Below are 15,430 nucleotides of genomic sequence, written 5' to 3' on the forward strand. Positions count from 1 at the left end.
CTAGATCCACAAAATAAGAGGAACGCTCCTATTGGTCGAAAAAAGCTGTGACGTGAAGAACGAAAGAACCCAGGTGGGGAGACAGTTCGGCTGTGAGTAAGACAAGATGGAAATTTTCGTGGACTCTTCTCTGAACTGGCGTCAAGTGCAGAACGGAGTGCATAACTCTCTGTACGATGCAGAGAAGTAATTTGTGTCAACACTGCCTTTACAGCGGCTGATATCCAGCTAGAAATTAGCTGTAGTATTGTTTAGCTCCAAATTTGGAGAAACGAATCAGTCAATTAGTTAATTGCTCTTGCGAGAACTTAGAGGACATTATAATATACACGCTGCTCCAACCATGCATGTGTATATCGCCACATTGTAAGACTAGGAATGAGTACATGTTCTCTCGCATAACAAGAAACATAGGGAAAGTTTCTGCTGGAAAATTCAGCAAAGGTGTAATTAGTCTTATAGGAATTTCAGCTGGAGAGAGCGGCCTAGCAGATGACAGCTCATCACAGCTTAAGGTAAGTACCGCGTGCAGAGGCATAAACTTGTTGGTTCACCAGCTTGCGTCCACTGTAAACTCGAGCGACCTTGGGTAATCCTTTGCTCAACTTCTCACGTAACTAACCATTCACCATAGACTTAATTGTCATCCTAAAAATTGTACCGAACTTTGAACCGGAATCGGACGATTTTCGTAGTTCTAGCCAACATCATAACGTAAGTGTAGGAACAATTTTGTAAAGAAACTTTTAGTTAAACTTTAATATTGTCGTGTTTAGGAAAATTTAACCTTCTGAGAGTTAATATTCAATATTGTTGTGTTTAGGATTATTTGAGTTTTTGATGTTGACGAGATGCATTATCCTGACAACGTTTTTTTTTTTTTTTTTTGTCACAATGACAAACTGTAAAAGCGTGTATTTTTGTGCTAATATTGCGACATGAAGCATGTCATTTCAACTTACACAGTTGTCTTCAATCCTAGAATAAGTAAACAAAAAATTTTGCAGCTTACAGAGTGTTAAAGCAAAAACATAATTTGTGTAGTTGCAAAAAGACGGACCCGTGCTTAATTCGTTAGATTCATCATATACTTACATCTCTCAGTTTCCCCTTCTAAATTATTCTGAAGAGAACGAAACTTGTTTCCGTGGTGACCGAGTACACCTGAATCCAATGTAAGGAATACCCTGCGTGACGAAAAAAGTGAAGCAACCAGATGACATGACCGGATTTCAATGTTAATTGTTGGTCTATGGACACAGCATAATACAGTTTTTGTAAAATGAAGTGATGAATGATATCGTTTGTGCTGACACACAGCTGGTAAATGTTAGGTCGTAGTTATTTCTATACAAGTGTAAAGTGTGAATTATTAATTTGTGAGGCTATAAGATTATCAAGAATTGAAGTGATACTGATCGTTAACAGATATTTACCATTGTCCATGGCAATTATAGAAGAGTAATGAATTTATACTGTAACTCAAAGGAAAAGCAACTGGAAGAAATTTGTAAGGTAATGAAATTTTGTATATTTAGTTTTAAGTATGCAGCAACGGGACATGTGGATTTTGCTGAATTTTACAATACTGACCCTCAAACTAGGAACCAAGGATTTTACATCACATTTAATGTATAGGTTGATTAGGTATATCCGGTTTGTAATATCTTGTGTGTATTGTAATCTAGATACGAGAAGTTTAAATTTTGGTGTCTATTTTGTCAAACGATGTCAGACTTTTACTCATGTAACAATCCAAGTGTTTTTAATTGCCACAATAAGAGAGAATTGTAGAACAATTGAGAAGTTCACTGCCTTTGAAGTTAATATAAAATGTTTATTATCAGATTTTGTGAAGGTGAAACTTTTATTTTGAATACAATTTTCAGACTGAAGCTTTCAGTCTTAGCATATCCCCTTATCAGTACCTGATCCTCTACCATGTCGTGTTTATTTAAATCCAATGAATATTTTCTAAAAGAAATCATTTTTCAATCAGGAACAAAAAAATTAATGTGCCAGAATCAGAATGGTATTAACGTTTGTAACAGTTTCAATGCGGGAAGCATGGCACAGCACAGAGCCAGTGTCCAGTATTTTCATTCGATATTTGCAAAGTTATTCATTTATCACCCAATCTGCTGATATTATTTGTACGAAGGTATTTTACGGCCGGCATTGCACTTCGCTGTGCCAAGACTGAATACTCCCTATGCCTCTGTGGAGAGATCAGAATACCAATATTACATCAGTTGCGACTCTAGAACCAAGGAAAATTTATTTCATTGTTCATTTGCACAGAGAATTTTGTCAGTTTATTGTACAGGGCCATAGAACTCGATGCTCACGAGACTATGTAAATTTCAGGGGGATTGATTTCATTGTGGGTATTGCGTATCGGTTTTCCAGATTAAGTTGTTTAAATTTTTTTGGATTACAGTAAAACTGATTAAGCACACCATTTGTTCGACAACAAATCACACAGTAAATTTGCACAACACAAACATTACGCATTTCATATTCATTGGCAAACAGACACATAATTTTTTTTAAAGAACGTTACTCTTATATAAAGAACGTCACAACACCGTCGGTGGGTATGTAAATTTGTTACAGCTCCAATTGTCCGTGGCAAGTAGAACGGTCATCAAAATGCGTTAGCGTTCTTACCAGGCCTGGTAGGGTGTACAAGGAGAGTGAACAGCATTAGATGTCGAGTGACCACTGTGAAGGACACACGCACTTGTGTGAGACAACGTTATCACCACCTGACGCAGTTTGAGAGGGACCTCAGTGTGGGTCTTCGTTTGGTCGCCCGCTGGAATCGAGCATTACCTTCGTTTATCGGGCATTCAGGCGTGACAGTGGCATCTGCGTCATACTGACAATGAGGTAAACCCGTGGTCAGCACAATCCGTAGATCTGCCCCCATACAACATTTGTGGGACCAGCTCATACGTCATCTTAGCAGCCGTGTCTAGATGTAGGAAACCGAGGATCAGTTAACAACAGTTGTGAGACATTTTGCCTCGAAAGAGGTATACAACGGCTTTATGACACCCCTCCCATCCAAATCAGTGCATGGATCCAGACCATAGGGGTGCTGCGTCATAGTAATTAGTTAGCTTTTACTGTCGAGTTTTTAGTAAATTTGACCCGATTCATTTCGTCGCCCCTCTTCTTCAGCATTCTTTGGTCAGACATTGGATGTACTGTTTTTATTTCTGTAAGAAGTTCTTTCTCCACTCATTCTCCCCCTCCGCGAACCATTCTACACTCTTAAGAGAGTCTCATTTAATTACAGGGCGTATAAAATAAAGTAATTGTTTTACAGTGACCTATGCTTCGATTATGTAGTAGGTACTCACGTTTTCTGCACCAGAAAAACTGTCTAAATGTGGGTTATAATTACCCATAATGATGTTTAAAACCCACATTTTGGATCCGTTTTTGCTTTTACATAAATATTTTTTAGAATTGTTTTTCGCCCTGAGCAAACACAGTTTCCTCTTTTTTCAGAGAAATTTCTCAGTCATCAGTTGGTTCCTTTTCCTTTGCATCGGATAACTGGTAAAAGTTGTATAATAAGCCATATGGTCTTAGAATCAAAACAGTGACAACTATTTTCTGTATTAAGAAATAGACAAGCACTGCAAAGCAAGCATTTCCAAAGCAAGTATGTTACTCTTATCATTTGCTATTCTTTTCGTATCTTTCGCATTTCTTCCGTTGCTAATGCCCAAAAAATAATTTATCTTGGGCTTCCTCTTCATTTTTCCCTAATACTTCTCCTTCGGATACAGTTATGAGAGGTGCATTGCTTCCAGATATACGTATTATAAATTTCAGCATCCTCTATTCTGTTCCCTGTATCAGGTTTGTGCCCACTTTACTTCCCGTAATAATTGTACTTTGTTACCGTTTTAATATTAAAAAAAATAATTGTTACTATTTTAATTTTATTCTAGCTTACTAACTTTTAATCATATAGTATTGCCGGCCGCGGTGGTCTAGCGGTTCTAGGCGCGCAGTCCGGAACCGCGCGACTGCTACGGTCGCAAGTTCGAATCCTGCCTCGGGCATGGTTGTGTGTGATGTCCTTAGGTTAGTTAGGTTTAAGTAGTTCTAAGTTCTAGGGGACTGATGACCACCGATGGTAAGTCCCATAGTGCTCAGAGCCATTTGAACCATCATATAGTATTTTGAATTTGGAACTATCGCCGTGTCTTTAGTATATCTGATGATAAATGTCTTCTAACTGGCGAATTATTTCTTTTTTCTTCTACTTCATAGTTTGTTTTGTTTCTGAAATGTGTATAATAAATACCTTTCCAGCAAGCATAGTTCAAATACTGGAATATATACTATTTCTTTCACGTACACTTATATTTTACGTACATTTATTTACTACTCCATGGAGAGAGCATTCAATTTCCATTTTTTGTCAATGCCGTCTGAAATTTATACGAAGACGTTAACCAATAGCAGTGACTTAATTTAATCAGGCTGGCAGTTTGCTGATATAGTGCTAGAAAATGCTTACAATGGACAAGATTTTCATTGTTCACCTTGAATACGTTGTTGTTTTCACTGTCGCAAGACAATACAGGGTAATCTGAGAAGTGTGAGCATAGATACGAAATACTGTCGACTAATTGACGGGACTCTCCCTCGCCTAGAAGCGAATTACGAGCAGTTCCCTGTTACCAGCGGGTCTTGTCTCTGAAGCTACTTATTTGATAGCCTGGCGCTGTTGGTTTCCACCCATTATTAACGCCCATCGCTGTCTCTGAAATATCGATAACATGCTTCGGTAGACAATGAGTATGTACCCTACATACAATTTTCCACTGTTTATCTTTAAAAAACCAAGCGTCGCAGTCCACACGTTGAATAATGTTTATCGTAATTAAATCTGTACTCTGTGTAACAAGTACCCCTTCATTAAGCGCCTATCACGTCCGAGCTGTCCGTTTCTGTACTCCAACTATCGCCCTGCCATTAAATGTAATTTTACGGCGTAAATGAGCGAAGCAATTCATTTCCTTTTTCTCGCTGCCAGTTTACTGAGCACCACATTTGCTGCGCATCTTTTTTATAGGCATGCACTATGGAGTGCACTATAATTTAGCTAGTCCGTACAATGTGATTTCCCTGCCACTTACTACTTAGTACAAAACTGATACCAAGGAACAGGCGTCAATTTCCACGCTGTTCTTCACTTCCGAAGCAGACTTTTTTTTTTTTTTTGAAGAGCCGTCAGATGACTGAGAACGTAAGTTCTAAGAACTTGAACAAAAGTATGGTTTACTAGTGATCTAAACGAAAAAAGACGCTGAAAACAATCAAAGTGAGGTGGTTCCACTTATTCCCTGCGTTCTCACACTTTCGTGACATTTCAGTCGACGGTAGAGAGTCTGTTGTTATCTGTGGCTTGATATGTAGGAGCAGCCCACTGTGGCTCGCCTTCCATGTATACTTTCTTAAATTTTTGTGACTAAAGTTTTATCGCTTGATATTTATCTTATACGTGACATGCCAATTTGAATATTTAATTTGTGATGAAGGCACTCATAGAAGTGTGAAAGCCAGGTCGAAATGCTTAATTTTTGCAACCGAGCGCTGTAATTGCTTTAACTTTAAAACTAAAGGGGCTTCCAGATGGAAACAGAACCTGGATCACTGATGACAGATAATTCAGTGATTTACATGTAAACAGGAGGAGCCTACTCTGTAAGGGGGACAGTAGACTTTGAGGCGATTGAAGAAATTTAATATCCCTTTCGAGAGAGATTATATCATTGAAAGTTAAAGCGTAATCAGTTTCGCTAAATGCCACTGTCTCTCGAGCATTATTTCATCTACACTGATTTGAAACAATCTTGGTATGGTAACAGGTCTTAAATACAATCAAAAATTGGTGTCATTCTGTACAGACCCGCAGATTATCGCTCAGTACAGTACTCTGTACCGTTACTAGAAACAGTCCCTAGAAATTTTAAACCATCTCTGACCACTTTTGTCCTATGGTACAGATTTTGAAGAAATATATCACATTGTAGAATAATTTTAATTCATTAATGGTTTTCTAACAAAACTATGCTCTCGTTCAAGTAAGTAGCTCATTAAAAAAGAAAAAAACTTAAGTTAATTATTGCATCGAACACAATACTTGAGAACAACAAAAGCAACAGTACGTGTTGACTTTCATTCTAAAATGCGTGTATGTATGTGACCTACACTACTTATGTAAACATATAAACAACTGTGAGATTACACTAGTTTACGCCATACAGGATTGAGAGATTGATGCTTTGGTGAAAGAACCTAACCTAAATTAGTAGCTGGCATCGGGAGAAATGTGTCATTAACAACACGCTACGCTCTGGCTCGAGCCCTCGTAGTAAGCACTTATTGGGTCATCAGTCGCAGCTTCCGGTGAAGACTACTGAGACAGTTATGGAAATACTGGACAGAAATAAGAAAGCAGATGATGGTTGAGGAGATAGTTATAGCAAGCAGAAATCTATTAATACCAGTATCCCTGTTTTGACCCGAACGAGGTGGAATCTTCCTACATGTCGATCACAGGCCTAAGATGGCTTGGAAAATCACCGAAACTGGTAGCTAAATAAAATAGTTTGGAAATTAGACGGCTGAAAGCCGTTTGATTTGACATCCTGTATCGACCAGCCAAGTCCCACGACCATCTCTGAAAAGATGGAAAAACAGAGAAATAAAAATTAATCTTCAGCGGCCGATCACCTGAAAATATACCTTTATGGGTAAATTGTCCTTTTATTTCCTAAAAAGTAAGTTTTAATTTACATTCACTTCTACATCTGTACTCGGAAAACCACTATGAAGTGCATGGCGGAGAGTACGTCCAAGAGTACAAGATATTAGGACATTTTCCCATTCCATTCATGTACGGAGCGCTGGAAGAATGTTTGCTTAAAACCTTCTGTGCGCGTTGCAATTATTCTAATCTCTAACCTTGCCTTCGCGACCCTGTGGGAGCAATATGTGGGATGCTGTAGTATATTCCTAGATTCATCACTTAAAGCTGGGTCTAGAAACTTTCTAAGTCGACTTTCACGATATGCCTGCGTCTATCTTCGAGCATCTCTCAGTTCAGTTCAGTTCCTGAAACTATGCTACGACTCAAACAAACCTGTGACCATTCGTGCTGACTTTCTTCACGTCCTGTTAGTCCTGTTTGTTATGGGTCCCATAAGTATCAGCAATATTCTGTAAAGGGTTTCACGACAATTTTGTGTGCAATCTCCTTTATAGAGTGATTGCATTTCTCTAGTATTCTGCCAGTGAGCCGCAGTCTACCACCTGCTACACCTTCGACTGAGACAATGTGATCGTTCTGTTTCGTGTCCCTACAAATTGCCATACCCTGGCATTTGTATAATTTGATCGATTCCATCTGTGACTCATTGATACTCTAGTCATAGGATACTATGTCTTTTTATTTTTTGTAGTTCACAATTTTATATTTCTTAACATTTCAAGGGAGTTGCTGTGAAATCTCATCAAGTTATGACTGAATATTAGTGTAGCTTTTGTCAGAATTTTCTTCCTTTTACACTCATGCTCATAAATTAAGGATAATGTTGATACATGGTGAAACAACTATCTGGTGGGTGGTTTGCGGGTTTAAATCACCTCGGGGTATGACCATGCGGTGCATTTGACCTGCGGTCGCCGCATGGTGACGTTGCTAACAGTCCACATACGCAGAGGTGTGTTTGGTGCATGTCAAACTATGGTGCAACGACTAGGTGTGCAGACGTTTTCAGACATGCTAATGGTGAATGTGTGTTGAAAATGACTCAAAGAACACATATTGATGAGGGGTAGAATACTAGGGCGACTGGAGACTGGTCAAACACAGCAGGTCGTAGCACGGGCCCTCCGTGTGCCACAAAGTGTGATCTCAAGATTATGGTAACGATTCCAGAAGACAGAAAACGTGTCCAGGCGCTACAATACGGGACGCCCACAGTGTACAACATCACAAGAAGACCGATATCTCACCATTAGTGCACGCACACGGCCACGGAGTACTGCAAGTAGCCTTGCTCGGGACCTTACCGCAGCCACTGGAACAGTTGTCTCTAGACATACAGTCTACAGACGACTGAACTGACATGGTTTATTCACCTGGAGACCTACAAGATGCATTCCACTGACCCCTGGTCACAGGAGAGCCGGTAAAGCCTGGTGTCAAGAACATAGTACATGGTCATTGGAACAGTTGTCCCAGGTTATGTTCACGGACGAGTCCAGGTATACTCTGAACAATGATTCTCGCCGGGTTTTCATCTGGCATCAACCAAGAACCAGATACCAACCCCTTAATGTCCTTCAAAGGGACCTGTATGGAGGTCGTGGTTTGACGGTGTGGGGTGGGACTATGGCTGTTGCATGTACACGCCTGCATGTCTTTGACAGAGGAACTGTAACAGGTCAGGTGTAGAGGGACGTCATCTTGCACCAGTATGACCGCCTTTTCAGGCGTACGGTGGGTCCCACCTTCCTCCTGACGGATGATAATGCACGGCCCCACCGAACTGTCATCGTGGGGGAGTACCTTGCAACAGAAGATATGAGGCGAATGGAGTGGCCTGCCTGTTCTCCAGACGTAAACTCCATCAAGCACATCTGGGATGCTCTCGGTCGACGTATTGCTGCACGTCCTCACACCCATAGGACACTTCAGGAGCGCCGATAGGCACTGGTGCAAGAATGGGAGGCTATACCCCAGCAGCTGCTCGACCACCTGATCCAGAGTATGCCAACCTGTTATGCGTCCTGTGTACGTGTGCATGGTGATCATATCCCATATAGATGTCGGGGCACATGCGCAGGAAACAATGGCGTTTTGTAGCACATGTGTTTCGAGATGGTTTTTTTCTCAACTTATCACCAATACCGTGGACTTACAGATCTGTGTCGTGTGTGTTCCCTATGTGCCTATGATATTAGCGCCAGTTTTGTGTAGTGCCACGTTGTGTGGCACCACATTCTGCAATTATCCTTAATTTATGAGTATGAGTGTAGATTATTGCACCATCTGCGAAAGGTCTGACGTTATAATTTCTACTGTCGGCAGGGTCATTAACATAGATTGTGACGAGCAAGGGCCCAGCCCAACGTACTTTCCTGGGGCCAATGTGCAGTTACTACATCTGTCCTCCGCCCCCGGTAGCTGAGTGGTCAGTGCGACAGAACGTCAATCCTAAGGGCGCGGGTTCGATTCCCGGCTGGGTCGGAGATTTTCTCCGCTCAGGGACTGGGTGTCGTGTTGTCCTGATCATCATCATTTCATCTCCAAGGACGCGCAAGTCGCCGAATTGGCGTCAAATCGAATGAGTTGCACCTGGCGAAAGGGCTACCTGACGTGAGTCCATAGACACACGATAAAAAAAAAAATGAAAGGTAAGATGATGTGTTGTTCTAAGACTAAGCGGTATGGATGTTAACTAGAGGTATTGTGCAAAGTGGTCCCTCTGATTTGACATGATTAAATCGTTCCCATATAAAATAATGAATCGGGAACCCGTTTTCAACTAAATTTAACAAGAATCACAATTAACTCAGTTTATTAGGTTAAAGTGCATGATATATGATCTGACGAACATCGTCAATGCTAAACCAATACCCTTGCGAGTCTGGTTAAAGGATATGAGGTCTGTTTCGTATAACCGCGTTTCAGTATCAAACAATTTTATTCGCGAAATCGTGCCGTGATTGCCCGAAGGTTAGTATTAACAGGCCGATATCGCTATAGAAGGGCATGCGTTTGCGTGTGAGGCAGGAGTTGAAAGAATATTGATCGCAAAAACTGCAACGAAGTCTTCAGAATGAAGCCTGAAATTATTGAAACTCGGTAGAAATTACTTGACCGTCGCTACAGTTCGTCTCGCTGTCGCGGCTAGTTCTCATCGTGTTAATCTGCAGGTGGAGGCTTAAGTGGCCGCGAAATTCTACCAGCAACTTGCCTCTGCGGATATGTTCAAATCAACCGGAAACATTTCTAAGCCCCCAGCTCGTCTGCTCAAAGAGTGGCCTGGTGCAGAGACGCCCGACTGACGAGATGCGGAAAATTCAGGCGAGGGAGAACCTTGGCGGAGAAATGGTGCCGGCCGCTGTGGCCGAACGGTTGTAGCCGCTTCAGTCTGGAACCGTGTGACCGCTACGGACGCAGGTTCGAATCGTGCCTCGGGCATGGATGTGTGTGATGTCCTTTGGTTAGTTAGGTTTAAGCAGTTCCAAGTTCTAGGGGACTGATGACTACAGATGTTAAGTCCCATAGTGCTCAGAGCCATTTTTTTGGAGAAGTGGTTTTGTGCCGTCTGCATTGTAGAAAGAGCACTCGTGTATCCGCGTTAGCCGTCGCCACATCATTTTGATTTGTTTAAATATGGTTATTCCGAATGCCGATAACTGGAAAGGTGTCTTTAAGAAAGCTGGTCCCCTTCCCTGACTCTTCAGGCAATTAAACAGTAACACTCTCCCTAATACTTGATGCTGAAAAACTGTATTCCTCTCTTTTTCTCTTTGTCTATGGCCAACAAGGTTGGACCTCTGCAACATAGTTGTTTTTCTCTCTCTAGCTTATAAATTGTTTACGTTAGCCAGTCGTTGCGGCTCTTACACTGAGTTAAACATTTTTGTCTGGCAGTGCCTGAGCTGGGTGGGAGCACCGCACTCCCTCAAAGGTGTGCCAACTACCCTGGTCCTCACTCCACTGTCAGATGTTATCTATAGCGGCGGTTCTGTTTACAAACGCATTCTTCCAGGTCTCTGTAAAAAAAAAAATGACGAATCTCCTTCTTCCACCCGCAGTTTGTTAAAAACAGGCTCTGCCGTGTCCTGGCACTACACTGTGAATCTCGGTGTCCAGCGTCCAGGGCCGGCTGGTCTGATCACATGGCATTTACCTCCGACGCCTCCAGCGACGTCTGTGAATTCTCCAGGCGTGTCCCCCACCCCCTCCCTCCCCCTCTTTCCAGCTAAAATGGCCTGCTGCTCATCTACTCGCTTGTGTCCCAGCACACTATGGTTTCATAGTGTGACAATGTAATCTAAATTAATTAAGTAGTGGCAATTACTGGCAATGATACACATTTCGTTTTTCAATGACGATTAATTACTACAATTTTATCGGTCTTTTTAATTCTGATCTAGTTATGGAACAGTTTTGGACACAAAATGGTCATGTAACCAAGAAATCCTCAGTCTCGTCACAAATTGTTTGTTACGCCACATGATTGTACTTTCTGTAATAAGCGTATATATGTGGTAGAGAGTCGAAAAACCTTTTGGAAGCCAAGAAACAATGCATCTGTTCGACTGCCAAGTTTGCAAGAATTAAATTGGGACATTACTTCTCGATCTTGAGGATTGCAAAGAAACACTCTCTTTGTTATTTACATGTGTAGTCTTTTATCTCGTACCATGCAGGTGATAATAAAACTGTATGCAAATACAGATGTTTTGTACATTAATCCACAACACGTATAACACCTACATTTTCCTTTGTAAAGGAACATTTGATAACAGAACTAAATATTTGTGCTTTTACTTTGCTTTTCTGACCTCAGTTTTAGTTCTTGTCTCCTGTCGGGATATTAACTTCGGTGCCACTAACATCATTTACATACAACAGCAATTTCATCTGGTTTTTTAAAAAATCTGCTGCCGATGTCACTGAAGGCTTCACATAATGACCTCTTGACGGCCAAACGCGTTTCATTCAGAAACTTTCTATCTATAAGCTTATGATTTTTTATTCCTATTATTCAGTAGTCTCTCTTTCCTTAGAAGTTTCTACAGTGACTGTATAGCATGGAGGGTCATTCCCATTATGAATTGTTGTACGAGACCGGGTAGCTGGGTGTGAAAGAACATGTGGGGCAACAGTATACATCAGGTTTTTCTGGACCCTAAAGAAGAAGTTCACCATTCTCCCACCAGGCAGCGCACATGTCATCATCGCTTCAGTTCTAATCTGGAGCTTCATGGAAGTAGGACGCTTACAAAAAAAATGGTTCAAATGGCTCTGAGCACTATGGGACTCAACTGCTGTGGTCATCAGTCCCCTAGAACTTAGAACTACTTAAACCTAACTACCCTAAGGACATCACACAACATCCATGCCCGAGGCAGGATTCGAACCTGCGACCGTAGCAGTCGCACGGTTCCGGACTGCGCGCCTAGAACCGCGAGACCACCGCGGCCGGCGGACGCTTACACCTTGAGAAAATGTAGTAAGTCACTTTTGTATGTTCTCAAAGTAAAATAAGCATAATTTTGACTGAGTGTTAGATGAACGAAAGTCTGTTTAAAAATTAGAGAAACTCGGGACCAGAACTGGTGGCTATAAGTTTCCAGTATCCTTCTTGATCTCCACGACTTCAGTTGCATGTGTTATCTGTAAATACCTGAAGAAGAAAAATAGCGGAATAAGATAAAATCTTGCAGGTCTAATGGGGTACAAGTTAGCAGGATGTACTTCTACTCCATCAAGAAATTATTTGCGAACTTTTACTTCATAACCTGCAGTTTGACTTGTGTAGTCCCAGCGTATTCAAGCATTTTTGTTCACGCTTATTTACCATAGATTCCTCATTATTCACTGTAGAGAACTTGAATTAATTTTTCTTTTCTCTGTGTTTATTTTCCGTTGGGTACTGGTTTTTTCAAACATATCTAACTCTCAAACACACTTCCACATTGGTATTTTTTGCTTCCAGAAACCAACTGAGAAATCAGCTCGACACCTATTAACACAGCTGCTCTACCATCAAGCTCTTGGCCATATTGAAAGTGGGAGCTCAAGGTGGCAAGCATCCAAAGCTACTGGGTCTTCAGTACCTCCCTTAAGAAAACGTCTTAAAAACTGCCAAAAGTCTAACATGTGTGAGACTGGTTCTGATCTGTCTTCCTACCACAGTTGCGCAAGGATGCTCTGGGAGTGTTTTAGGAATTTGGTGTTCAACCTACGGCCTGCAAGGAAGGAAGATACCATCTCACGCATGCAGTATTCAGAAGAGTGCAGCAGTAGGGGCAGTGATGTAATCAGACAATGATCTCAATGTCGGTTCCACTGCACTCCCTGTAAAGGAAACGTAATCACTAACAGAAATTAGTGTATGGGCTCAGGAGTAAACTATATATTCGCAAAAATGAAGACCTTAGATTTTCGTTACTAAGGGTTATTTTTACTCTAAGAAGGTCTTCATGACGTAGCAATATTAGTAAAATTACTTACAGGTTGGTAAAATATTGATACTGGGTGTTCACAACTGTGAAGCGAAATTCCTATTATAAGGTTAGTTAATGGTAAGATGGTTAATGACCATGTCTGGGGGTTGATAAAAATCTAATAAACAAAGTAAATACAGTTGGGGCCAGAGGTATCAATTACGCTAAAATGTGCAATGAAAATACCCAAAATTGAATGGAGGTCATTAAAGAGCAATCAAAAAGAAGTACACAATTAAAACAATTCAGCAAATTTATAATATAAATAACTGTACAGTGGCTGATCAGTCCTTTTCGTTAGATCGGATATCTCACGTTTCTGCTTCAATTAAGCCCGACAAATATGAATACGTTCAACTACAGGTCATGGTCAAATGACGAAAAAAATAGGAGAGACAGAGACGACTATAGTTCTCAGTGTCAATTGAATATCACGTGCTGGCGTAGCACAAGCGCGTGTGTTTACCTTCTGTCTGCGGCGTCAGTGGCGGTTGTCGGCGTGAGCTGTGAACCTGAGAATCTATTCCAAATCTCTCTTGACGGTTAAACACCAGTTTGTTACATTTCCTACATTTTCAGTGATGCCGAGACTTTTAGTTGTTCCCTATAAAAATTAATTGGCATGGTACACATTATTTATCTGAAATACCGCATAACTCATTGTCCTCGAATCGCTTGCAAGCATTAACTGTCAGTGCTTAGTGCGATTCTCTGTACTAGGAGACTTTGTAGTTTAACTCATTATGAGTTAAGAGGAGCCAGTGAACAAGTGTTTACATAATGCAATCGTCTCAGCATGGCGCGAGTCGCCTTGCTCAAACACTCGATGATTTTCTGCGAGAGAAGAAGCGAATTACCCTGTCTGCAATTTGCCTATATCAAAGCTGGTGGCCACGCATTTTCTTTCTGGCCAGTCAGAGCGTTCGTACTTGTAATAACTCCACCCACTAGAGTTTTTGTAGCCTATCGCAAGTATCGTTTCTTTTGTAGGGCAGAGTTTAACTACTGCTACGTAATACTGAGATAAACAGCTTTTTATTTCATGTGAGTTTTAACACAGGTGGCTACAGTGAGTCACCAGTGTTTTCAGTTGAGTTCCTCTGGACTTTTATCTTCCATCTCCAGCCGTGTTCCTGTAGAAAGGCTTTCTGGAGCGCCGTCGTTAAAAGCAGGGACAAGGGGTGGCTTTTGCCGATGGCCTACACAGTGGCTCTGGCGTCTCATTCTGTCCGTTGGGTGTCCCACTGTGAGGTATCAGCCGAATGCGAGATGGTCGTGCCGTCGTAAAATTCTCCTTCCCTCAGAAGTGCTTATGGTAGCTCGGGTCGGGGAAATTACTTGTGTGCAATTACTAGTGTGAGTGTTAGTGGCTTATTTATTAGATTTGCATAACAATAAAATTCGTGCATTTTCACGTAGCTATGTTATGTGATATATTGATTTAACCGGAATTGTTTCAGGAATTGAATGAAATATATGTTATTTGTTTGACGCCTTACAAAGGTGGTGGGCACCTAGGCATAACCACAAAAACTTTTTCATTGGATGAAGAACAAGCAATTGCAGCACTTTACTTCCCTTGGTAAATATTTTTTTCGGCCTTATTTTCAGGTCATTACCACTTTTTGAATTCGTCGAAAAACAGTGTTCATAATTCGTTTTTCGGTATTTATTTGTAATTTCTTCTATTTTCTTCAGTCCACAATGTGCACTCTTGCCCCAGATCTGTGTATTCTTACCTAACAGCACGGGGTAGGGGTGTGCAAAATTATTTTTTAAGAAAATTTCTATTACTCCTCTGATGACAATGAAACTCTTACACAATGTTACCAAGTTATCAAACTAGGTGTTGTATGCATAATAGTAATAATATTGCTGCAAGCTTTTTTGGTATTTAGTAATACCAAAAATGGGTAGCTTTGCCCCCACCTATTCTATGTATCCAGCGCAAGATCATCTGTTTTTCTTTTAGCTTGAGCCGTGGTTCCTGTAAATGATCGTGTCCTGAACCTGTTTCAAGTTACTCATTAAGATATTGCACTAGTGCCTCTTTGAATAATTTGCATGTCAAATCCACCATTAACAAAACTGTAATTATTGCAGTCGATTGCTGAATGATTCACTTTCTGTTCAGAGAAAGTGTTGC

Source organism: Schistocerca gregaria, chromosome 1, assembly GCF_023897955.1.
Source record: "Schistocerca gregaria isolate iqSchGreg1 chromosome 1, iqSchGreg1.2, whole genome shotgun sequence".
NCBI lineage: Eukaryota > Metazoa > Arthropoda > Insecta > Orthoptera > Acrididae > Schistocerca > Schistocerca gregaria.